Genomic DNA, 25,065 nt, shown 5'->3' on the forward strand with positions numbered 1-25,065 from the left:
AGAGAGAGAGAGAGAGAGAGAGAGAGAGAGAAAAGAGGGGGGATACAGGCATGGTGAAGTATTTGGATTTAAGCTTCAGACTTCCTGGGTTCAAACTCTGCCTCAATTTATTGCTGTATGATAACACGGAAGAATAGGGGCTCAGAGGACTTAACATCCCTTTCAGAGTGCCCAAGACAGTGAGAGAAACCACTCAGGTTTCATGAGAGTTTGATTAATAATTCAATCAGCTTTTCAAATGTTCCTGAAATAGTGTAGTGTGAAACCTTGTGGCCAGAGAGAACTAGCCATGTTATAACCAACCTAGCAAGAAAATCTTTACAAGAAAATGGAGAAAAAAAAAAAAAACCACCTATCAAATTAAAAAAATCCATAACAAGTTTTAAGTGAGAACACTGCCCAAATGTGTCTATGAACTGAACTGTCTGATTGTGTTTGAAATAAAAACAGATACGTTATTTAAAGTATCTAGTTAGGTGTGGCTGTGCCTGCCTGTGATCCCAGCACTGGGGAGTCTGAGGCAAGCGATTACGGGGGAAGCCGCTGTGAGCCCCCTCTTACTGATTCCGGGTTTGAGAGCGTCATCTGTATGTTCCTAACTTAATTGTTTTCAAGATGTTTTAGGCCCGTTAAAAACAAAACAAAACAAAAACAAAAAACGGAGCTAATCGTTTTGGGTTATGAGCGGGCTACTTGTTTTAATTATTTGTTCAGGGGCTGGAGAAAATAGGGTGTCTTTCACAGGTAACCACACTGTCAAGTAACACAGCTCATCCTTGAGAAGTTAAGAAACAGAGAGCCACTTTAACACTGACACCTCTGTGCACGCCCATGTGCACAGTTGGCTCAGGCCAATACGAGACAGTCTAAGAATTCCGTGCCTTTTCAGTCGGCTACGAAAGCAGGCAAGACCACCTTCTAACTGTCGTGGGCATGCATTCAACCTTCTTCACAACCTACATTTAAGTGCATTGACTGTCTTATTTTTCTTCAGATTTTACTTTTAATCCTTGCCACAAGAGCCGCCCCCCATCAACGTGTTCATTTTCGTTGGAGATGGGAGGGAGATTTCTCCGGGGGAGTGTCTGCTTTGAAGGAGGAAGCAGAGGGTTAGAGAAATCAAAATGCCAATGATGTGTAAGGTCAGCGGTGAGAAGCTAGTCTATAAAGGCCACGGAGTTTACTGCAGAAGGGTGCCCCCTGCTGGAGGTTTCTTCAACTGCGCCACCTCGAGGCTCAGCTCAGCTCAATTCCTAACCTAAAGCAGCTGCCTTTCCCAGTGCCAACTCACTATCTGCAGATGTTTCCTTATGACCCATCCAAATGTTTGCTAAGTATCATCTGTTATCCCCCCCCAAACATTCTGAATCTAGTTCTTTTATGTGTAACTCGACTCAAGGTCTTAGAATAGATGACAGCCAAAAAAAAAAAAAAAAAAAAGAAAGAAAAAAAAAAAAGGTACCACAAAGGTACAATTGTCATAGATATTTCTGCAGTGGAACTCCAGTCTTAAAAGACATTCCAGCTATCTTGTGACAAGCAGAAGTAATGCATGGGCCTATATATGTACTGTGTGTGTGCATGTGTGTATGTGTGTGTGCACATGTATGTGTGTGCAGATGTATGTGGCTTCAGTCACCCTTCTAACCCCTAGGAAGCCACCCCCTCCTCCCCATGATTCCCTCAAGCAGGACTTTGGTGCAATTGGGTGAAGGCAGAATTGCTGTTATCAGTATCCTTTGTGGGTGAAGGCTGACTGTCCTCTGCTGCTGGATGGAACAGGCTCCATTTGAGAAGGGGAATCCACACTCTTCCAAGGACTGTAAAATGAAGTTCTTGGATAGGAATGAAAACATATTTTACTGTAAAAAAAAAAAAAAGGGTTTCTTTCTGGCAAAATAGCCGTTGTTTTGGGGAAATGATGCGGCCCACCCAGCAAATCACACACCAGGATTCCCCTTGGAAAGAGGATCGGTTGTCATGGTAACCAAACCTCCAGCAGTTTCCCTCAAGACAGTGGTTCTGGGAGGAAATCAGGAGATGGAGGAAATCCACCAAAGAGGCCCCAGGTCCTCACCACACCCACTGGTTCCTAGCAGCATTAGGGAAGCGGCCTAGGGACCAGTTGTGGCTTTGCTCCAGGACACTAGGAGCAGACAGCTGGGCTGGGAACCCTTTGTGCTAAGGGAGGTCTGCCGAAGACAAGCAGCCTCTGATTATAGGATGTTTCATCAGAGCAGCTGCAAGACATCAACTCCTGACTCAGTGCCTTTCTGAGGGTCCACCCTAAGAAACTTTCCAAGCTGTGCGTACTGAACTTTATCAGGAAGGCTCAACTCCTGTCGGGGTTCTTTTAAAGGGGAAAGTAAACTGAAATGCCATGTGTTTTTCAAAACCACCTTCTGTTAGGTGAGGCAGGTGTTTTCCTCAGCCTGGCACTGTCTCATCTGGAAAACTGACTGAAATCCACGGACGGGAGTCCCATGCCACAGATCCCACGTAAGAAACTCTAGGAAGGGCCAACTCAGTGGTGTTTTTGCAAACTCTCCGGGTCTTTTTGATGCACACCAAAGTCTGAGAATCACAGAGGCGATAAGAAATCTGTGATTTAGTTCTACCAGGCCTCTGAGAGGACTAGCAAGGCTGAAACGGCAGCTCCAGTGACTTCATCCTCCTGAGACCAAAGGCAAGTTCTTGATGCGTTTATTGCCTTTGCTGCCCTCCTCTTCAGGAAGCTGCCGTGTCTTTGGTGTCTTGTTGGATCTGGACGGATGGGAATGCTGTTCGCATCATCAATATCGGCTTATGGAGGGCTACAGTTTGTTTAATGGTGGGCTTTATAGTGGACTCTCCATCTCTAAAGCTCTCTGTAGAAACACTGACTGCCTCCCTGGAGAGCTTTCTAATCTTCTACTCAAAGCATCCAAGCCAGTGCTGGGAAGGGAACATGGCTTTCACTTCAGTGACCCTCCAGGAATCACTGAGACACCATGGGATTCTGCATTGATTGTGGTACGGGTTCATGTCCCAGAAGAAGGCTGCTTTGAAAAGTGCCAGGCACAACTCCCTTGGAGTAGAAGGACGTGAATGACAGCCACCACCAGTGGACATTGAACATCTACTGAACGCATCTAACATACTGGAGCTTTTACTGATTCTCAGCGCAAGCCCACAGCATACATGTTTTTATATTAACAGTAAGGAGATGATGGTAACGAGCAGTAACTCATCCAAATCCCCAAAGCTAGAAAGGGTTCTCCTCAGCGTCAGAACTCCAGATGGTCTAGTTCCAGGAACCGTGGGTAACTACAGCCTCTCTTACAATACTCATATATGGGTCACCTCCTTCCCAGATCTACAGAAGTCACTTTGGTAGTGGGACTTGAACCCAGGAGCTCGTATTTGCCACACAAATCTCTACCCCTGAGCTGTACCCATAGTCTGGTTCCTTCTTCTTTGTGCGCCTGTTACTATTGCTAGTGGTAATTTGTGGACATTTACACTGGTGTCTTATCTCTCTTCAGAGTAGTCCTGTGAGGGAGGACCGCTGTCAAGATTTCTCTGTTGCAGAAGAGGAAACCGAGGCTCTAAATAGACAAGTAGCTTCTCTGAAGTCCCATAGTTAGCAAATAAGGCTGGACCAACATGCAGACCAGGAAGTACATACATATTTAATGGACTTGATTCACTTAGCATGTGGTGGCATGTATCCAAATCTGTGGTTATCGGGTTGTTGATGCAGCCTTTTTGGAGTTACCACTTCTTTTTCTTCCATATATTCAGAAAAGACCAGGATTTAGAGTTCAAGACTATTATTCGTTTTTTTATCTCTGTGTGTGTGAATGTGTGTGTGTGTGTGTGTGTGTGTGTGTGCATTCATGTCATGCATACGTGTGTATGCATGTGGAAGCCGGGAGAAACTTGTGAGGATCAGTTCTTTCTCTGTGCTACATGATGCTAAATAAAAGCTTAACTGATAGGAGTCATATGCCGTACAATTCATCTAAAGTGTGTATTTTCGTGGCTTTTGGTGTATTTCTGAGTGGACGTGAAATGGTGTCTTCCTGAACCAGCTCTCTCCTTTTACTGTGGGCTCCAGGGATCGAACTCAGGTCACCAGGGCAAACGCTCTTCTTTATTCTCCCCAGTCATCTAGGAGGAAGCAGTCTTTTGTGTTTCTCTTTCCATTCCCCACTCAGGAGTTGGATTCTCTGAGTCAAAGCCTCCCAGGTCTGTTGTTGGTGAGCTTGTGGGCGGGGCTCAGCCAGAAAGTCCACTCGTAGGTGAGAAGCAGAAGTGAGAAAGGTTGAACAGTTTAAGGACCCGCTGGAGGATGCCCCAAAGCGGCTGCACCTTTTACATCCTCAGAAGTGTATGAGGATTCCCACTTCTCCACAGCCTGACCAGCATGTGTGATGTCTGTCTTTTTGATTGTAGCCATCCCCCTGGGTGTAAAGTGCTATCTCATTTGGTTTTGATTTGATGGCTAATCTGGAGAGTTTTGAGTACGGTGGTGACAGTCCAGCTTGGGTTTCAAAGGAACCGTGTGGATGAGAATAGACTGGAGTGGAGAGGAGGGAGAGGTTGGTGACGGATAGGAGGGCACTGTATTATCCAGGTGGGAAATTAGATGGCAGCAGGAGAAACAGATAGAAGGGACGGAGTCCTGACCTGGAGGACCTCCTGTGTCACAAGTGTAAGATCACCAGGATCAGGAAGACAAAGATCTCATGGCCACCTCCTAAACACAGAAACAGAACAAACAGGGACTCGTTCGCAACAAGGACAATAGTAACCTGGGAACCTCAAGTCTGGGAGAGGGCCCGACACCCGGATGAAGGATTTGGTGGCACAGCAGGGGCAGCACATGAACATCCCATAGGACCCCTGTCAGGAGGCTTGACCTTGAGACCCTAGCTGGGGAGATGAGTGACTTTATTACATCACGAGACACCTCTATGGCTGGATTGTAATCAGAGTAGGAGAACTCATTCCTAACTCTGCCAGATTATTGTACAGGAGATCCAAGACTTCACAGTGGCTCTTCTCAGAGCTGTGCAAGACAGACCAGCTCAAAAGAACACCAGAAAGAGAGAAGGGGGCCAATGTACTGGGACTCATATCTTCTGGTATTTCTTCACTGCATCCTTTTAGAAAATGTAAACCTTCATTAGGTATTTTATGTAAATGCTCGAGATCCTGTTATGTCTCGAAGGAAATGAACAGACTGGAAGTGTGTGTCAACGGACTTAGGGACTGTAGCAATCAATGGCTTCCGTCTAATTGAGTTCAAAATCCGTAGCTACTATCAAGCCTCTGCAAAAGACAGCTGATCAATCAAAGCGTGAGTGCAAGAAAGGTAAGGCAATTGCCTTCTGTGCTGATGGGACTCGGCCCTGCTGAGCATCCTTCATACTTTGAAGAAACCAAACACACATGTGGTTTCTGGGCAGACAGGAAAGGGAGACCCATCTCTGCCCACGGGTAAATGGATGGCTGGTGGCTATAGGGCTTGCAGCTGGAAAACATCTCAAAACCTGAGCATCTACTCCACAGCAGATTGCGTGTGTTCTTCTGTGCCTTGGTTTTCCGGTCCTGCTTTAAACTGAAAGCGCACAACTTGGTTTCTGTGCCAGATATCCATTTGGTTTATTGGGCACGGGACGAAAATGTTTGAGAACGTGTATCATCATACGGTTACAAAACCAAGACCCACAGCACGGGTGACAGTGGATTCGGTGGCCTTCGGAGGAGGAGTAAGCGTAAACCTTTCCCGTTTGTCTTAAAGGACACTGAGGTCTGAGCCCAGGGAGTGTGTCATTCTGAGGCTGATGGAGATTCAGGAGCCTCTCCGTCCTCCTCCTTGATGACTACTTTGAGCTGGAGGTGAACTGAAGAAAGGTCTGTGTTGGTGCCTTTTCTGTCCGAGCCTCTCGTTGGCCTGGTATTCCTGTCAGTTTGGCCGCTAGAGAGTGTTTGCCCAACCCAGTTCCCTTTCCTCTGGAGCACACAAAGAATCCACATTTCCTGTGACCATTTTTTTTTTTTTTTTTTTTTTTTTTTTTTGGCTAACTGCATGTGAACAGTGCGATGTTTATTCCAAAAATGCAAAGATGGTCTTACCATGACAAAACCCATTATTATTCACCATATTAATACATCACAGGGAAAGAAAACATCGGATCCCTTTGAAAGATGACCCAGTGCGTTTCCACATCCACTTAGCCCAGGGTCATGGCTATGTTATTTACACCAGGTCTGATCTGTGGAGTTTCCGAAAGTGCAGATTCCAAAGATAAAAAGGTAGGAAATGGTTTTCATTCAGTTGGACAGCTTTCTCCACCGGGAGGAACCTTGATTCTAAAATAATCTCATGATTGACTGTGGGTGAAGCAGCTAAAAATCCTAAGTCTTCAGGAATCCAAAGCTTTTTATCTGACTGCCCCTCAGTGAAGACAAAGCCCTCAGAAGCTGCTCCATATTACCTTCTGGAATTTTCTCCATAAGATGAAATTGTTCTATCTTACCATCTCCCTCAAGCCGATCCACAAAAACATATGTGTTTGGACTCATTCATTTAACTTCCTTTATAATTTAACTACCAGGATATTTACAAAATTCAACAGAGGTACAGGTTTGATGCTTGCTAATAAAATGATGCATATATATAATCAGATAAGTCTTTTATTGAAATATTTTCTTGTTACTTCTTAACTAGCTGGGCACTCCGCTGCGCCATTGTTAGTCATCTATGACGTCATGAGGGTGGCAGCCATCCACATTGCAGCCCACAGACTGTGCAGTCCCCACGATCTCCTTGATAGTTCCAGAAAGCTCTCTGGCCAAGGACCCGTGTCGCATCTGCCTGGCAATGTTGGCAATCGCATCAAAAGCGATGCTTTCCCTGTTTAAAGTTTTCCTTCTTCTTCCTGTCTCTTGGTGGCTCCTTGAGGGCTTTGATGATCAGGGCAGAGGCAGAGGGCACCACTCAGTCTGGACCTGTCTGTTCTGGACGGTCAGTCTCACTGTAATCCTGAGGCCTTACCAGTCACCGGTGTCTTGGCAATGCCATCATCAACTTCTTTTGGACACAGACCCAGAGAACCGATTTTAGGGGCCAAGGTAGATGTGGCGCCGACCTCACCTCCGGTGTACCTCAGGTACACGACTTTGATCTGCTTGTGGTCGAACTTGGGCGCGTGGTGCAGGAGGCTGGTGTCGGATGAACCCAGATTCGGGACGACCGGAGAAAGTTGCACCGTTGCCTCCTCCGAGCCAAAAGCCCGTTTATGTATTTTTTTTAAACTTCTAAAAAATGTTTTGAGTTGGCTAAAAATTCAGTTGACTCACGCATGGATCATTTGCGAATAAACGTTAAACGACGCGGCCCATGAAGGACCGTCTCCTAGCGCCATTATTCCCACCAGTCAGCTGGTGGGCCAGGTTCCTCATGAGTCTCTCCCGGTCTCAGAGGTAAATAGTATCTCTTTGTTGTAATTATTTATTTTCCCAAGAGGCCAGAAAGGCTGCCATCTCACAAGTTCATCCGCTTCCTCTCTCTTGCATGATTTACCGTGTCCACCTAGGACACGGAGCTTCTGGGAGCTGTCCTGGCCCAGGCTTCCAGAAGATAGCTCTCCTTTAAAGGACCCAGGTGCTAAGCCGGACCCCTTGTTTATAGAATGTTAAGGTTATGACACGAGTCAATAAAGCCTGGAAGTGCAGTTACTACCACTGACATGGCACCCCTTACACACGCCATTGTGTTTTTATTTCTCCTTCACAATAGCTAGGAGTTTAGGAGGGAGCATAAAACTTAACTTTGAATTTCCTGGCTTTTGTTGGCCCGTTGAGCAATCCTAGCGCTATTGAATTTTCCCCCCTCGCTGGGTGGTTGTTTTTCTGGTGCAGTTTATGCATTGTGTTTTTTTTTTTTTTTTTTTTTTCTAAGAATTACAATGGTTTCCACACGTCATATTGGCATGAATGGAGGCCATACGTTGACCTTTGGCAGGGTTCCTGGAAGGGGGGGTGGGGTATGTGTGAGCTGTGTGAATTCATTTGAACCTGACAGTGATTTCCAGTGGAGAGGTCGCTGCGCAGCTAGCTCCCTCTTTTCCCTCTGGATTGGGCTGACAAACACCGGATGAAGGGAAAACCGGCTCATGTTCAGTGCCTTCCACAGTCAGGACCCCATAGCTACCTCACTGGCAAATCTGCTGCAGAGGAAGAGCCTCTGAGCTCACTCACACAGCAACGCAGACAGGCCTTGTTCTTTTTCACATATTAAAATTAATTTACAGTTTATCTTCCTCGTTGAAAAACTATTCATGCTCATGGTAAAAAAAAAAAAAATCAAATAAAAATAAATACGGAGGAAGGTAAAAGAATTATTTAATCAGCCACTGTTGGCAGTTTAACTGATATCGCTGTTGGCATTTGTCCTAGGCAAACTATTCTTTTATTTAAATTGGAAAGGGAAAATGGTACTATACAAGCACTTCTTTAGCTACTTTCTTTGAAACTTAACTGCTCCACAATCATGTTTACATTTTATGGCAATTACAAAGGTAGCCCATATGTATAATTAAAGAAGAAAACATTCCATGAAGTGATTTGTGTGACACTTCTAACTTTGTGTTTTTGCAGATGTACATAAATGAAAAGATACGTAATTTTACCATTTACAGACTATCCCTCGGAAGCTGAGTTATAACTGAGGCGCTCATTCTGACTCTCCATTGGACAGAGCGCTGTGAACTCGTGTCTTCTTTATCACACCCAAAGCAGTGCTGTCTTAGGGATTGACGTGTGACAAATTCAAGTTTAACTTGTTTCTATTTTTGTCTCCATTACGAATGTTCTACTCTTGCTGGGTAACTTTCATCTCCCGTATTATTATTATTATTATTATTATTTATTATCTCGGAGGACCAGAAACTGAGTTCCGGTCACGAGCGCAAGCTGAAGAGTTTGCATCTTGCTTCCATGACTTGGAAACTGTACTGGCTGGAGCTGGTGTGCAAAGCTGGTGTGCAAAAGTCAGTTCTACACGTCTGCCAGCTCCATGCTCAGTGATGTCATGTCTGAAATAAGCTGCAGCACACGAATTCACACTCGTCTATCCTATCTTACCATGGCTGTGGCCGTGGGAAGACTATACATGCGGTCAGGGCTTAGGTGTCTCGTGTGTAAAGTGGGGACCTCAAAGCTGGGGAAACTGCTTGCTGCAGCTTTGAGGGGTGTGGGAAGCGTCTGTGGCCTCACAGTACTGCTCAGAGGGAGACAGTGAGAATCCATTGTTTAATACACCTAAACATAAAAGGCTTAGTCTGAACGTATACCAAGTGTCAGTGAATGCAAGCAATTACCACGGTGTGTGTTTACAGGTGTTCACACCACGTTAGGTGTCTCCAAATGCCCTCCAAACACGCATCAATTTATGCTCTGAGTTTTTCACTCTTGATACATTGGTCTTTCTCTTCGTTTAATTGCTGCAAAATACATAATTACAGCATTTATACGCTTTCATTGATTGCTGGTAAAGCCAAGCATCTTCATGTTTGCCCTTCAGCCATTGGCTTTCTAAGAGTTATCTGTGTTTCTTACCTATTTTTGTACGAATATCTTTTTCCTTTCCTTTCTCCTGTCAAGCCCCAAAGCTCTCTATGTACATTTTGTCAATATGTGTGTTATATTTTTCTTGCCTTTATTATGGCGGGTGATTATATATATATGTGTGTGTGTGTGTGTGTGTGTGTGTGTGTGTTACATTTTGGCTTGTGAGATGGCTTAGTGAGTAAAGTTGCCAACAAGCCTGGCTATTAGAATTCAGGCCCCCAAGACCTGTATGCTTGAAGAGGAACCAACTGCTGAAGCTTGTCCTGTTGCTTGTGTGTGCTGTGGCATTCATGTGCACACACACACAATAATACACGTAGTAAAAATGTTACATTCGCATGGAGTCAACATTGTCATCAGAGGCTGGAGAGATGACTCCATGAGTAAGAATGCTTGTTATGCAAGCTTGAGGAAGTGAGTTGGGATTCCAGCATCCACATGGAAAGCTGAGCATGGCTGTGCACGCCCAGCACTGGTCAGGGGTGGGGCGGAGACTGGACAATGGCCGGGACGTGCCAGCTGCCAGTCTTGTTTCAGGTTCAGTGAGAGACCCTGTCTAAAGAAAATAAGGCAGGGCGATAGAGCATCTGTCTATGGCTGCACATAAGTGCACATACACGTGTGCACACATGTGTGCATATGCCATACACATACACTCTCACACGTACATGAAAACTCATTGCTGTTTTAAAGATTGGTGGGCCAAACTTTATAGTCCTCTAGGATTACAAACATAATCTTAAAAACTTCAGTACTTAGGGAAGAATATTATACATTTCTACCAACATCTGGGTTGTGCTCTTTTATATATCTATATGTTATTTTATTGTTTAACCATCTACCTTTTATATTTTTGCATTTATAAAGATTATAATAATTGTATGTGGCAATTATAAATACAAAAAAAAAAAAAAAAAACCCTCTAAATAGTTGTTCTGCTTTTATATACAGTTCTGACTTAGCATCCTTCTAAGTCTGTTCTTTACCTAGAGTCAAAATGACCTCTGGGAAGGTTATACGATTTTCTACCCTCACTATGAGCATAAAAAATAAAATGTGTGTGTGTGTGTGTGTGTGTGTGTGAGAGAGGGGGGGGGGGAGGGAGGGAGGGAGGGGAAGGAGAAGCCAAACGTTCACTTTTAAAATTGAGGATGCAATTTGAGTGTTTTGTTTTGTTTTCTCCTTTCAGGTAAGAAGACGTCTCGATGTGTTTCCAGTCTGATTTTTTTTTTTTTTTTTTTTTTTTTTTTTTTTTTTTTTTGTGACGTCTTTACCACATAAATCATCCCACGAGGCATGGAACGTGTTATCCGACGCAGGAAAACCACAATTGGAAAGCCTGTGTCATGCGCAGCTGAAGTCACAAACCTGGCACAAAGGCGGAGGAACACTGAGCAAATGAACGTGGGGGTGATGATTCTGCGAGGTAGCTGAGCCCACAAACCTCTGCAAATCCGAGTCAACAAAATCAGGAATCCTCGGAGGAGCTGGGAAACCTCAGACTCCCGGGTGGATTGAAGAAGGTGCAGATGTGGTTTGAAGGCATCTAATATATTCCTGGAATGCTTGTCACACCACCAAGTCACCAAAGGGTGTAGGAATGATTTCACACAACAGTTCACTTGGTAATTTAGGTTGGTGCAAGAAGTGCGTCACATGACAGTACCGAGCCAATAGGAAATAGGTTTGCCTCGCCAAGGACAGCCGGCTGAGATGTCAGCAGCCAGTCTGACAGAGAAGTGGGGCGTAATAACATTTGCATTGATGTTTTCAGCCGCAGTTGCTACATGGTTTCTTCTCTGCTCTTGCAAAGATGCAATATGTTGATCGGGCAATAAATTCTCCATCCTTCATTCTTTAAAGCCTTCTAACCCAAATTGGATGATTTCACAGCGCTGCTGTGGTCTACTGCTAACTCTAAAATGGAATCAGTGTCTATCTTACTCATGCGGCTTTTCCAGAGACTGCGGTTTCTCTTCCTCGGATACTAGAGGCATTTCATCAAGACAAAAATTCAAGCAAAGGCCGGATTATGGTGCCTCGAATGTTAAGCAGTACACCCTGCACGCATTAGACAGTGATGAATATTTCGAGGCGCATCTCATGACTAAGCCTTGTCAGTTTAAGATAAAAGATTCAGCCGCTGCACATGCAGGCTCTCGTATGCAGAGCAGAGAGAGAATAATTTAGTAAGGCCTCATTCCTTTGCATCGACTCATAGTATCACATCAGGGAGAAAGTAAGAATAAAGGTTAAAAATCAAAGATGTGCAGCCGTCCATGGTGGTTCACACTTGTAACCCCCCCCCCCCCCCGGCCCCGCACTTGGGGAGCAGGAGGCAGGAGGACCGTTTTGAGTTTGTGGCCAGCCTGGGCTGCATTCATAGTGTTCCAGGCTAGCCTGAGCTCTAGTGTCCTCCCCCCCCCCATGTATGTGGAGAGTGTGTAATGAAATCTAATGAAATGAAGGCGTGCAAGGGTCGTGTGCTAATATTTTTTTCATCACCCTTTATAAAGACATAACTCTTTCCTGGACCTCAGTGAAGTTTTAAATAAAGCCAAATGAATGAAAACAAGAAAGAAAACAAAACAACAGTCATCCCAGCAAACCATGGTGAGCGCGGCCTACTGACTGCTTGGCTGCAGACTCGGGAGGGGAATGGAGACAGCTGGCATGGTCATCTGAACACTGTCTTGAGAACACACCTCTCCGGGGGGAAAATCAAGTTTATTCTGCCTTTCCTTACTTCTCATTTGGACAGCATTCGGAGGAGGAATGTAGCCAAGATAGAAACAAAAGTCCCTCAAGTCCAAGCAGGACACAGTGCGCCAGCAAACTCTCTTCCTACCTAAAGCATATTGTTCAGTCTTTGGAACCCGTCTCTTCCTTTGCACATGCCTGGCTTCAACTTGAGTCTCACTTGTCATGGATGCCCGTATGAGAGAGAATCCTTTGCTCCCGTGGGGAAAGATGTGAGCCAGCAGATAGCCACTGGACAGAGAAGGTTCCGGGTTAGTCCTAGTCCAGAGTGGGGAGGAGACGCAGAACTTTGGTGTTAAAGGATCGTCCTCCTCACATAGGCCATGGGAGATGTATAAAAAGGTGTCTGAAAGTTACCAGACCACAGGACCCATGTGACTGTGACACTGGAGCACGGTCACATCCCCAGAGCCTCACACGGTGCCTGGTAAACCAGTGCCTCCTGCAGAACAAATTAGCTTTAAGCAGCAGGCCCTATTTAATTTGTATCCTAACAAACATACACTTGATACCTAACTCTGTACTTGGGCTTTATATTCATTTTCATAAGAGGGTCTCCCAAACAGTATGGAACTTCAGGCCCTGCAAAACTGGTACCTGGCTTCTGTAGGCAGGTCACATTCATTGACCCAGTGACTTGCAATGCCCTCAACCAAACCCAATCCCAAATCCAAACCCCAAAAGAGCCAGGGGCAACCAGGTGAATCACATCACTCTTGATCAGTCAGGGGGAGCGTTCCTAGACTACGCCTCAGTAACAGTAGGAAATGATTTAACTTAATTAATTCAGCAGACTGGAAGGTTAGGTCTTGCTTTCTAATGGAAAGCTAGACTGTGGACGTGCCTAAGGCTCTCCTCCGGCGTCCGGAAGGATTACAGTAGAGATTGTGAGCGAAGCTGTAGTCAGGATCAATCGCACACAAGGAGCTGTGTGCTCAGGCTCGGTGCTGCACTTTCACACGCCTCCCTGGTTTTCTTGGTCCTCTTCTGTAGAGGAGAAAAAATGGAGCTCAGGGACTTGAATCAACCATGGACAGGTGAAGCTGAGATTTGCACCTTGATCAGCCGAGTCCCACCGCCCAGACCAGTTCCCCATCCCATGTGATTCTATGGGAGGAAAAGAAAGGGGCTGCATGGATTGTAATTAATACAATCAATTTCTAAATTAATACAAAGAGAAACACAGCGAGAACTGTCAGAAACACGAAGATGAAGGAATACCAAACAACACTGAATTTGAAGTAGTGGTTTGAAGCAAAGCTGTAGTTGCTAAAAGAGTAAAGCTTTCTGTTAGAGGGGTCCGTGATAGTTTAGATTGCCACAGTAATCACAAACCACAGCTCTGTAGGATTTTATTTCTCTCTTTCCTCTCCTCTCCCCTCCCTTTAACTTTAAAAACAATTTTATCTGTTGATGTAAAGGTGTTTTCCCTGAATGTTGTCTGTGCATCACATGAGTGCGGTACTAACAGAGACCAGAAGGGGGAGTCGCACACCCTGGGACTAGACCGAAATGGTCTAAATGTAAGCGCTGGGAATTAGAACCCTGATCCTCAGAAAGAGCAGCCAATGCTCCTAACAACTGTGCCATCTTTCCAGATCTCCCCTCCCCGCCTCTTTTGGACAGTCTCTGTAGACCCGGCTGGCCTTGAACTCATGTAGCTGAGAACGACATTGAATGTTTGATTGCCTGCTTCCTCCTCCTTAGAATTGGGACTACAGGCGTGAATCAACATACCAGGTTTCCATAGTCTACGGAAGGGAACCTAAGTCTTCATTCATGCTAGACAAACACTCTCTCCTCAGCCCCAGCATTTTAATTTCTCTGCAGCTCCAAGAACTCTTGGTCATTCATTCCTCCAGTCATTATTGTCCACCCCAGGAGGCCCTCACAGATGCCAGTGTTTGGACCTGTAGTGGCAGAGAGGCTGCTGAAGCTATCACAGGACATTTCAAAAGAGTATGTGATGTTATCCCCACAGTAGGAGCTGGCGGGACAGTTATGGAGTCTGGATATCAGGTCAGAACATCAGGAGACAGGGTCAGGGTGTTAGTAGTAGATAGTAAATTATGAGGAAGGGATAGGGAAAATTATGACACAATGTAGTCAGCTGATAAATGTAAGGAATCATTGAACCTTTCTCCAGTGCTTCACAGTTGATAATAGTGTCTTATGTGCCAACTTACAGCAAGCTTGTGACAGAGGCCATGGAAGTTTTATAAGGAGGTTAAGAAGGTGAATTGCATTGCCCAAGACCATCCAGTGGGTTGGTGATGGGGAGAGCTGGGAGTCAGGCTATACCCCGTTTCTCCAGTTATTACTGTCTACCCCAGACTATTGGTATTTTGAGACTCACTCTCTCCTGGGGAACACCTATATGCCCTAGTGCGTTGGAACCCACATAACAAGTTTCCTTGTCACCCACTTGACAGTGGATACACCATTTTGTTTTAATACTGAAAGTGTGAAATTGGAAGGCCATTGCCTTAGATTTAAACCGGTTTATCCCTGGGTTCTGCTTTGAAACTTGGCAGGAGATGAGCTGGCAAAAATGGGGGTTAGAGATAAGGTAGCTTGCTTTGTAGGGTCTGCTGATTTTTTTTTCCAGGATAGGTATTCTAAGATGTTCATAGTTTAAGGCCAGTTCAGGAAATTCCTTCACATTTAACAGTAGGCTCTCACAAGCTGGTAAGAATCCAGTCCAATGCTAGAACCATCTCTACTCTTAGGTTGATGCTAAAAGGTATCTGGAGAGAAAATTGTGGACCCAACTTGACCATCTTGACTCAAGTACTAAAGGTTATGCCCTCACTCTCCAGATTGTGTCTGTCCATTAGAACACAAATTCATATGAACTATCTCATCGATTTTTAAAAAGTGGCTTGACTTGATTCCTTTGACATACACAAGCTGACTACATTATTGATAACTAACTACCTTTCCTTTTTAATTCTTAAAGAACAGTGTGCTCCTAGTGGATCTGAAAATTAGATTTCAATGGCTGATAAAAAGCTATACTTTCATTCAAACATGTTTCCTTTCCTCAAACTTATCTACGTATGACCTCCGTGCCTCCTGAGTTTAACCCCAAACTCACGAACAGCTGACTTTGGGTTACCAAGTGACATCATCACTCTTGTGTGTTTGGATCAAAGGATATGGTTTTTACTCACACTGACCTGAAAACCTGAACTTTGGGGTATCCATTCAGGTTTATTATCCCTGGTATGTATAATTCTCTTTGGATATTAATGAGAACTCTAGATGTGGGGTGATGGAGAAACCAAGCCTCTGGAGAAGAGGGGCTGGTCTTTTAGAGTCACACTGGTGTGGCTTTTAAGGAAAATGGCTGATCTGCTTTGCTTCGAGCTCCTATAAGTCAAGAATACAACACATCTTTAAACATTCCTCAGTATTTATGCTAATATAAAATATAAAAAAAAAGCTCTTGCATATAGGAGGAGCAGAGGTAGTAGAATAGCAGCTCCCTGGGACAGTCACCCTGTTACCCACATACCTTTAGCTCCTTTTAAGGTTGTCGACATTCCTTTGTAAAACCAATAAAGCCAGTTTCCCCGACAGCAGCCATGCATTGAGTGTGCATTCTTTGTCGTTTGCTTTGTCCTTGACATTAGGCTAGCCACTGTACCGTCGACAGGTTTATTGGAAAAGAGTCAGTGGAACAGTGTGGAGATGGGCGAGTGTTCTGTAGAAATGGGAGCCTATAAAGCCTGGTCATATATCGAGTCCTGGAGTAGCCTCTGGATACAGTGGATGAGCACATGAAGTGTGCACATTTGCCAAAGAGCAGGACTTGGTCTGCTTACTAAATTCCTTCCTTTTCTCTCATGATAATAGGTTCCCCTCTCATGTCCCTCAGCATCTTTGTGGTTTAGTTTCCTCAGGAAAAATGGGGATGGAAACAGGACTCCCTTCACACGAGAAGTGTAAGAGACACTGTATCTGTACATTACAGGTGGGCTTAATACAAGCTTGTACATGGCTTCCGCCAGGTCCACCTGGAGTGCTTAGGGCACCTTTGCATGCCTGATCTTTGTGGGGGAGTGTCTCTTAGATTGGCATGGCAGGCATTTTTTTTTTTTTTAAATATCTTGTTAGGACTTTCCCCATCGGTACAGAGAAGAGGGTCAGAGGCTTTTTGGGATCCAAGGCTGGTGCTGCCCTCAGTACCATGTTAGAACAGGAACCAAGCAACTTCTGCTCAGATGTCCTAGCCTTTGGGGAAGGAAAGAGAGAGGTTGTCGAAGAAGATGGCAGTACAGGTTTGTGTCCTTAGTCCCCAGGGTCCGAGTGCACGTTTGCCATTACCTGTCTGTACCTGCTCCCATCCTGCCCACCTTTACTGCAGCCACTGGTTTCCTTTGGACAAAGTTGCTAGTGTGGGCTGACCATTGCACACCCCTGCCAATGTGGGCATTCTCTGATTTCTTGCAAAGTGCAATGAAAATCCAAGGCCTTATTATTTTTCTGACTAACCAGGAGATGAGCCGGGCTTAAAGTCAGATTTGTTTTTGTGTTAATAATGCATGTGTATTACCCTTCCTTGCAGCCCCCCGTCTTCACTCCTGATATCGTCCGTGTGAGTTTGCACTTGTCAAAATGAATAATAAGTAGTATCAATTCCAGCCCCACTTTCCCAGCGTGTTCAGCCGCCATAGTCTCACTCCGCCTTGATTCTGTTGATTGCTATTAAATCCTGGATTGCTTTAAATTCTGCGAGATAGTCTTCAAAGTCCCACTTATAAATTGTGTGCATTTATTACAATCTCTCTTAGAACAAAGGGTATTAGCTCCCGGGAAAACACCGTCTTCTCTTCGGCACTCCCGAGAGGTTATGGGAATGGGCTCTATCTTTTTAGAACTTAATGGCTTAAAATTAAAGTAAATGCACATGCTGGTGGAAGGGTCTTTGTTTTCTTTCTCTACTCCCCTCTTTCATAATCTGACCCAAACATGTCTTAGTAAAAGAACACAAAATGGCTAATGGCCATGATGCACACAGATCTCCCGTTCGTGAGCACCTGTAAATGTGAAGTGAAAGCTCGGTGTATTTTGGAGGCAAAACTCCTATACAACACCTGTTGGTTTCTAAAGTTGGTCCTCGATATTTTATTCTTAGGTTTTTGTTGTTGTTGTTTTTACAGTTTATATTTGAAATAGACCTTTCCAGAGAGACCTACTGCAAAGAGCAAGTCTGTTCCTTTTCTATTTAAAAACATCACATCTACTTCAAATCCAAACCTTTGAAAGGTGAGCTTACGTCAGTTAGGCGATGAAGGAGAGCTGCCCTTGGCAGGCATTGGCTGTGCATGGCTTGTGGACAGCTGGGTCCTGGGTGTGGACAGACAGCAGATACCTTCTTCGATGCTTGTGAGTGAGAAAGAGGGACAGTGATTGACTTAGTGCCTATCAGGGTCTGAATGAGATGCAGGTTTGCCTAGGAGCTGACATGTTTTAAATGTGATTGTCCTTTGTATCCAAGGGTTCCTTCCAAGACCCCATGCAAGACCGAAGTAATGTGTTCACAGGACAGCACGTTAGGGAAGGCTGGAAACGTCTGAGACTGGTCAAGATCAAGGCTTATGTTCACTCCAACTTTCTCTCTTGCTTCTGTTTCACTTTCAGGCATGCTAATCTGATTTAAGCAACGTTATACCTCAAATGATGGTGCTTGGTCATTGCTTGTTCTAACAGGAAAACTGGGGCAGAGGAGATGAGTCACTCTGTGAGGGGCGTGGCAAACGCCAGCCTGGAATCTCTCCACACCGTGGTCATTCAGGACGGTGAGTGCACTTGGCTTCCCTGACCTCAGCAAGTACTTCCTCCAGGATGTGAGCTTCAGCTTGGCAGCCTCTGCGGTAGATTTCACTACCCCTCTCCCATTTCTAGCAATGCTTTGGCAAGGGGCTTATTAGATGGTAGGTTTCCTCAGTACCCATCCCCTCCAGAAACCAAGGGTTGTCCCTCACCCACCACCCTCTCTCAGGTTCTATCAATCTCAAGACTTTTAGGGTTCAGTTCCTACAAACTTTACCCCTTTGTCTCTCTCTCTTCTTACCCTGTGCCCAGTCAGTTAGGAGCCTGCATCCTTTGTTGAATTAACTCATTCATGTCCGGATTGCCCTTCCTGATCTCGTTCTCCTCCAGTCTGAACTAAACAGTATTGCCACTGAACGTATATTTGATCCTGCTTCCTTCCCCTTCAAATGACGTCATTCAGTCGTCATTGTTATGGTCTGGATCTTAAATGCTTCCCAAAGACTCACTGAAGGCCTGTTCTCCAGCGTGTGTGGGCAAGTGCTAGAGCCGTTGGGGGAAGGACCTAGGAAGTAGTTAGGTTCCTGGGAGAGCACCCTTTAAGGCATAGTTAGACCACAGGTCCTCTCCTCCCCCTCTTTCCCACTCCTTGAATATAAAACTGAAATGTCTGAAACTGACCAACATAAACCTCTCTTCCTCCCTATAGGTTGATTTTCTTAGCTGTCTTGTCACTGGAAAACAATGGTGACTGGTACAGTCATTTACCAAATCCTTATTGAGGTACAACTTGGACTTGGGCAATGAGAATCCAGTGGAGAATGAAAGTTCCTGCCTCATAGAACCAACATTCTATTAGGAGGAGGGAGATAAAAGGCAACATTTATACTTTGACCTTATTACTTCAAGGTAAATATATTTATATATAATGTTATTATATTTATAATTTACTATATATTTATTAAATTATATATTACATAAACTATATCATATATAATATAACCAGTAAATATATAAAATAAAATAAATTAATAACAAATATAAATACATGCATATTTTCAGCATATATACACATATATTCTGGAACGAGGGTTTGGCAGTTAAGAATGCTTCATGCTCTTCCAGAGGACCACAGTTCAGTTTTTAGCATCTACATCTGGCTGCCCCCATCTCACCTCTGCAGACACCTGAATACACTGTGAATATACACATATAACATATAAAATAAAATTATATACACAAATAAATGTATACCAATACATCTAAAATCAGAGCAAAAATATGTCATATAAAGGCAAGTCAGGTGTCTTAGGTGTGGTTGCTTTCTACTGCTGATGTGTGGTGCCTCCCCAATGAACTGTGAGCTTCTTGAAGAAGAAATAGTGAGTGACTGTTACTGTTTCAATCAGTGCTTGACCTATAAAAATCACCCAAATAATATTTGAATCACATACATCATATATTCACACACACATGTACGTGTGTGAATGTGTGTATGTATGTGTGTGTGAATGTGTGTGAATGAGTGTCTCTCTTTCTCTCCCTCTCTCTCCTTCATTTCTTCCTACATTAAAAATGTATGCGTGTGTGCGTATGTGTGTGTGTGCTCTGCACCTGTGGGTTCTATAGAATCCAGAAAAGAGAAATGGCTCCCTTGGAACTGGGCATTTGCGAGTCCCCAGTGTCGATACTTGGAACCCAACTCTGGAAGAACAGCAAGTGTTCCTAATGGCTGAGCCATTTCTCCATCCACTGGCCAGGTCCTTCCTGGCTTGGCATCTTGACCTGTGCAAGTGCTGCAAGGAGATGATACACATATTGAAAAGCCAGGTTCAGATGTGTTGTGTGTACTTAGTAACCAGAAAGTGCCATGTGTTAATATGTACACTATAGGGAGAGGGGTTAGATCGTCTCAGTAGAAGGTCTCTGAAGGTGAGCGATCTCAGGCTATAAACATCCAGGAGAAAGCTGTAGTAACTAGTTTAGGCATACAGTGGTCAATTGTTTTTAAACACTGTCAAAACTGGCACTTGCACCAGAGCAAGGCTTTGTGAATTCTGAGTCTAGCCCATAGGAGAAAAGCTTTGATAATTTCCCAATGGGTCTGAGGCATTGGTCTTTGACATAGTCATGCTCATATCAACAATACATGTTCACCTGCTCTTACATTCACTCAAAGCTTCCCCAACTCTTCAGGGCAGCTGGCATGGACTAAAACAATAATCTTTGAAAAACATGTCCATCCTTCTGAGCAGCTAGAGATAATAAACATGCTGCAAATGGCATCTGAGACAAGTAGGGGAAGTCTAAAGGAGTAGGGGTCCCTTGGCCATGCCCCACATATTGCCATATGCAAGTGTCACAAAGCATCTCCTTTTCTTGTCAACACCAGTAGCATTTATAGTTGGCATGACTCCTAGGTCCCTTTTTAGTTTTCCCCAAGTGTTCCCTTTGTGAAGAATGCTTTACTTGTGGCCACGTATCTTCACCCCAGTTCCCACCAATAGAATTAGCTTCATGATGGCTAGATTGGATAAGGCCACACGTCCTACTTACTTCTTGCCCCAGGGTCCCTCCAATAGTCAAGGTGAGCAAGTTGCCTGTGGAGGCCCACTCAAAAAATGCATCTTTAAGTACGGAAAGGTGAGGACTCAGGCAACATCGACCATTTAGGGTAGAGATGGTGGAGGACCAGCTCCCTAGGTTCTGGGGGGCTGAGCTTCAGTCATAGCCCTGACCACTGGACTTCATGCCCTTCTCCCAGCTTTCCTTCCTTCATTACCTATCCACAATGCCCCCCCCCCTTTTCTGGGACTGTCTTCCAGCCAGAGGCAACCTGTTGTCTGATGTGGCAACATGAGTAAGAGGGAGGGAAACTGCACCAGAAGTCAGCTGGACATTAGGGCTCCATCTCAGAGAAAAACGACACATCTACCACATGTGGGGAAGGGCAGCTCAGGAGAAACATAGGGAAGCTAAGGCCAGTAACACCTCTGTAGACGGCTCTATTTTCATTAGATGCTCGGAAGGTTGTCCACTCCTTCTCATGCTTGGGCAGAGATGCCAACTGGATATTTTTTTCAGAAACAAATGACTTTTTTTGTGGATCCGTGTGTGTGGTGTATGTGTGTGTATGTGTATGTGCATGTTCATGTGCATGTGTGTGTGTGTGTGTGTGTGTGTGTGTGAAAACTTATTTGTTACTTACTATATAATAACAGAAATATACAATGTAGATATATAATTGATTTTGCCATCAAGAAACCTCTTAAAAAGTTATGTTTTTTTATTACGAAATAACACAAAGGCAGTTTTCACCATTTTGCTATGAACCTGTATTAGTTAGCTTCGAGTTACTATAGCCAAACACTCCAGGTAGCTAACTTACAGAGAGAAAAGGACTAGTTAGCTCACAGCTTTGGAGGTTAACATTCCATAACAACTAATTTGGTTGGTCCCATTTGTTTGATGTGTGGTAGGGAGAGGTTCGTGTGAGAGGAAGTGATCTCATCTAGAACAGGAACAGGCAGAGAGGGCCAAACAACGCTCTTCTCATGGAAGTGTTCTTTGGAGAACAGAAGAAGTGGAAGAATTGTTGAAGAATGATGACAAAACCTCAGGCTCTCAGTGACCCCAAAGTTCACTGGGCACACTTCCCAGTGGTCCCCCCATTTCCTTGTGGGTCAAGTTTTCAGTCACAATAGATTTGTGGGATCACAAACTAGATTCAAGCTGTGTAAAAGAGTAACTTTGACAAGCAGACATCTGTTTTGGAATTGATTTATTATTTTATATCTTTCTTTTGTTTATTAATTATTCAAATGATAAGAATTCAATTGATGCCAATCTTATGAGATCAGACACCAGAGACAATCTTAGTTTAGTATGAAATGGGTTTGCATAGCCAAGGAAAGGAAGGGAAAAGTAAAGAAAGTGTAGAATCTTTGAAAGGGGGCAGAGTTTCAAAAGCCATGACATGAATTCACTAATGTTATCTAGTTATAAAACTACCCCCTGCACACAAATAATTAAAAATCTCTCTCGAGTGATCAGTAGATTTGGCAGTTACTGTAACAAAACAGGATAAATCTTCCACTAAAGTAAAGTAGCAAATCTTGTAACAGATGTGGGAATTTGTGACGTTGATAGAAGAGATGTTGATGGTTGTTGGAATCACATGCAAAGCTCTTGGCAGATGGGGGTGGTAGAAACAGGAGAATAAACAATAACTAATAGAGAAAAATGATGAAATACAAACTTATCAGAAAAGTTTGAAAATCAAATGCTTAAAGGGGCTCTTGAGACAAAAATGAAGTCTTGAAGTATTCTGTCATTTTTGTGAATAAACAGGATAAATATGGTATCACACCATCATAAAGCTAGGTAGGAGAATTATGAGAAGAAAACTACTTCTTTTATTCCTGGTTATCAAAAGAAATTTATAGCTGCAATTATAATTCCCGTCTAAATACATGACAAAGTAGGCCCCCTTTTAATGATTTTTAGTGTGGTTTTGAAAGGGAAATCCTTTTCCAACACTTACTCTCCAGACCGACTCTATCTTCTGCTCTTGAGCTTCTGTTGGAAATGGAGTTACCCATAGACATGTTTGCTATAAGTCACCATTCACTCAAGACTCGGGGCATTTTAAAGCATAGAAATCATATTTAAGAAGTTGGTTGGTTTTGTATTCCTGTCTTCCAGTTAACCATTGAAGGAATTAGATGATGTTACAAATGATCCCGTCACGGCACTCAAGAAGAGACAAAGTCTAAGAGCTCCGAGTCCCTGCCTTGTTCTCCACAGTTCACACTGTGTGAGCTTTAGAAAACATGAAAGTTCTCTTCATTGCTGGCAATTCTCCACGGGACTGGGTTTATACCTATGAGGTTTTTAACACCTGAGCAAAGGTACCACTGAAAATCTGAGCACATTAATTCTTTATTACTTGGGCCTGAAGGAATGCTTAGAAGACTTCCTGGTTTTATAATGTACCAGAGTCTCAAAATTACATTGCATTTTGTTTGTATTCTAAAGGTTTTAGGCCCAAAACATTTTTAAAAGGCATATAATTCAGAAAGCATTTATATTTAGCTTTGTAAAACTTGGAAGCATGTATCTGGTATGTTAGATTTATCTTTCCTAAATACATCTTGCTTAGAAAAATATTTAAAATTAGTTTGTCTTCCTGCATACAGACCACTAATAGTGGGTGGTAAAGGAAATCAGTTTTGAATTAAAGATTTGCCTCAGATAATCCACTGAGCCAAGAATTTGCATATGGGTGTTACAGAGTAACTTGTACTCCAAATTTCAAACACATTTGTTTTTCAGAAGCTTCCCAGTGTTTAGTAACGTAGATCGAAGCTTTCCAGGACATAGACTTTGTAAGTCATTAAGAAAATACTCAAAATTCAGAGAGAGATATTTTTTGGCTATTAAAAAGACAGTATCAATTAAAAAATGCAAATAGGAAAGAGCTCAGCTTGTGGCTTATTGCATTCTGCCGAATTGCTTCCTTTTCTCTTTTTGAAGCTACAGCTGCTTAGCAGATGGCACACACAAATATTGCACAAATGAGTCTCACAGCACACACATCTTCTTAATGGGGCTCCCGTTTGTTAGTGTGTCCACTGTCCACTCCCAGCTGAGGCTAACCCAAGTGTCAGTGCTCCGCCAAAACTACTGTGGAGAGGGAAGGGTATTGGGATATGTTAGCCAATCGCTTCTCACGGTGAAAGACCACAGCTATCCTTGGAAGCCACAGAGATAAAGTTTCAACATCAAGGGGCCTTCTTTAAATTCTATGAGTTGTTTTTTTTTAAACACTTCTTCAGGTCTCTGGGATGCTGGTAAAGGCCCCCCTGTGGTACAGCGGGAAGGGGTGCTTAATATAGTCTGGCTGCAAAGAACTGTCTTTGTGGGTGATGAGGAGATACATACACAAGGGTAGGGGTGGGTGGGAAATCAAAGGACCTGGGCAAGAGAGGAATTCGGGAGCCTGAGGGCTGGCTCTCCGTGGTTCAGGTGAGTCGTGCTAGAGCTAAGAGAGGTGCCCAGACTCCAGAAGAAGAGGAGTTGAATTAAGTCCAGAACGTGGTGTTTAATTAAAGGAGACAACCAGACATAAGTGACCAACTGGAATGAGAGGAGTGGCTTGAATGTCCGGGTGGTGGGGTCACTTGGAGATGGGGGAAGCTGAAGCCGTGCTGGCCTGAATTGTGTCTCCTGTGATCACGTTGCTGTCACTCCATGACATCGCTGCGCAGAAACTGTCCTGAATTTCACTGGTAGATGCCGAAACAAAAAGGCATTTAGAAACTAAGCTTACTTCTCATGGCCAAGTACAAAGGCATTGTAGGAGAGACATGGGGCGGTGGTCCTGGGCTTCTGTCTTTTAAGTCTTACTGGTTGTTTGAATCTGATTTAGATACTTTTTTTTTTTTTTTTAACTTTTCTCAAAGTAGAACAAGAAACAGAATTTCCCCCTTAGCTGAGAGTTCCGGACTTCACAAGCTACAAGTAAAGCTTCCTGTTGTCTCTTGGGTTATCTCTAGCCCAGAGGGAATTCAGGGCTGTTCAAAGTCTAATTAATTTAGACTTGGTGGGTAGAGGACAAAAGGTGAGAAAGACACAGGTATAGGTTCTGAAGAAAATGAGTCATTTTGTAGCTGACCAGTGAAGGGACAGCCCTACTATTATGGAGTCCCAGCAGGGGCAGCAAAAGGCACACAGACCCTCAGTGTAACCCCTTGCTGTGGCTATGTGGTCTGGTATGTCCTACTCTTGCAAGTGGCAGTCCATGGACTTGGCTTATTTGATGAGAGCCTCCACGAGGGCATAAAAATCCATCACTTCCTCTTCAAACTTATCCCTGGCTCCCCTAAGATCTTTCTATTGGAAAAC

General features: G+C 43.9%; 1 pseudogene across 1 annotated transcript; it reads right to left on the minus strand.

Annotated features, from left to right (window-relative positions):
* Positions 1-6,710: 6,710 nt before the first annotated feature.
* On the minus strand, positions 6,711-17,058 carry LOC308429197 (large ribosomal subunit protein uL11-like; annotated as a pseudogene). Its single transcript has 2 exons — positions 16,940-17,058; positions 6,711-7,308 (listed from the first exon to the last, which is right to left on the minus strand). The product of its transcript is annotated as a large ribosomal subunit protein uL11-like (transcript).
* Between the last annotated feature and the right edge of the window lie 8,007 nt (positions 17,059-25,065).

This window comes from Micromys minutus (genome assembly GCF_963924665.1).
Source record: "Micromys minutus genome assembly, chromosome: 13".
In the NCBI taxonomy this organism is placed as follows: domain Eukaryota; kingdom Metazoa; phylum Chordata; class Mammalia; order Rodentia; family Muridae; genus Micromys; species Micromys minutus.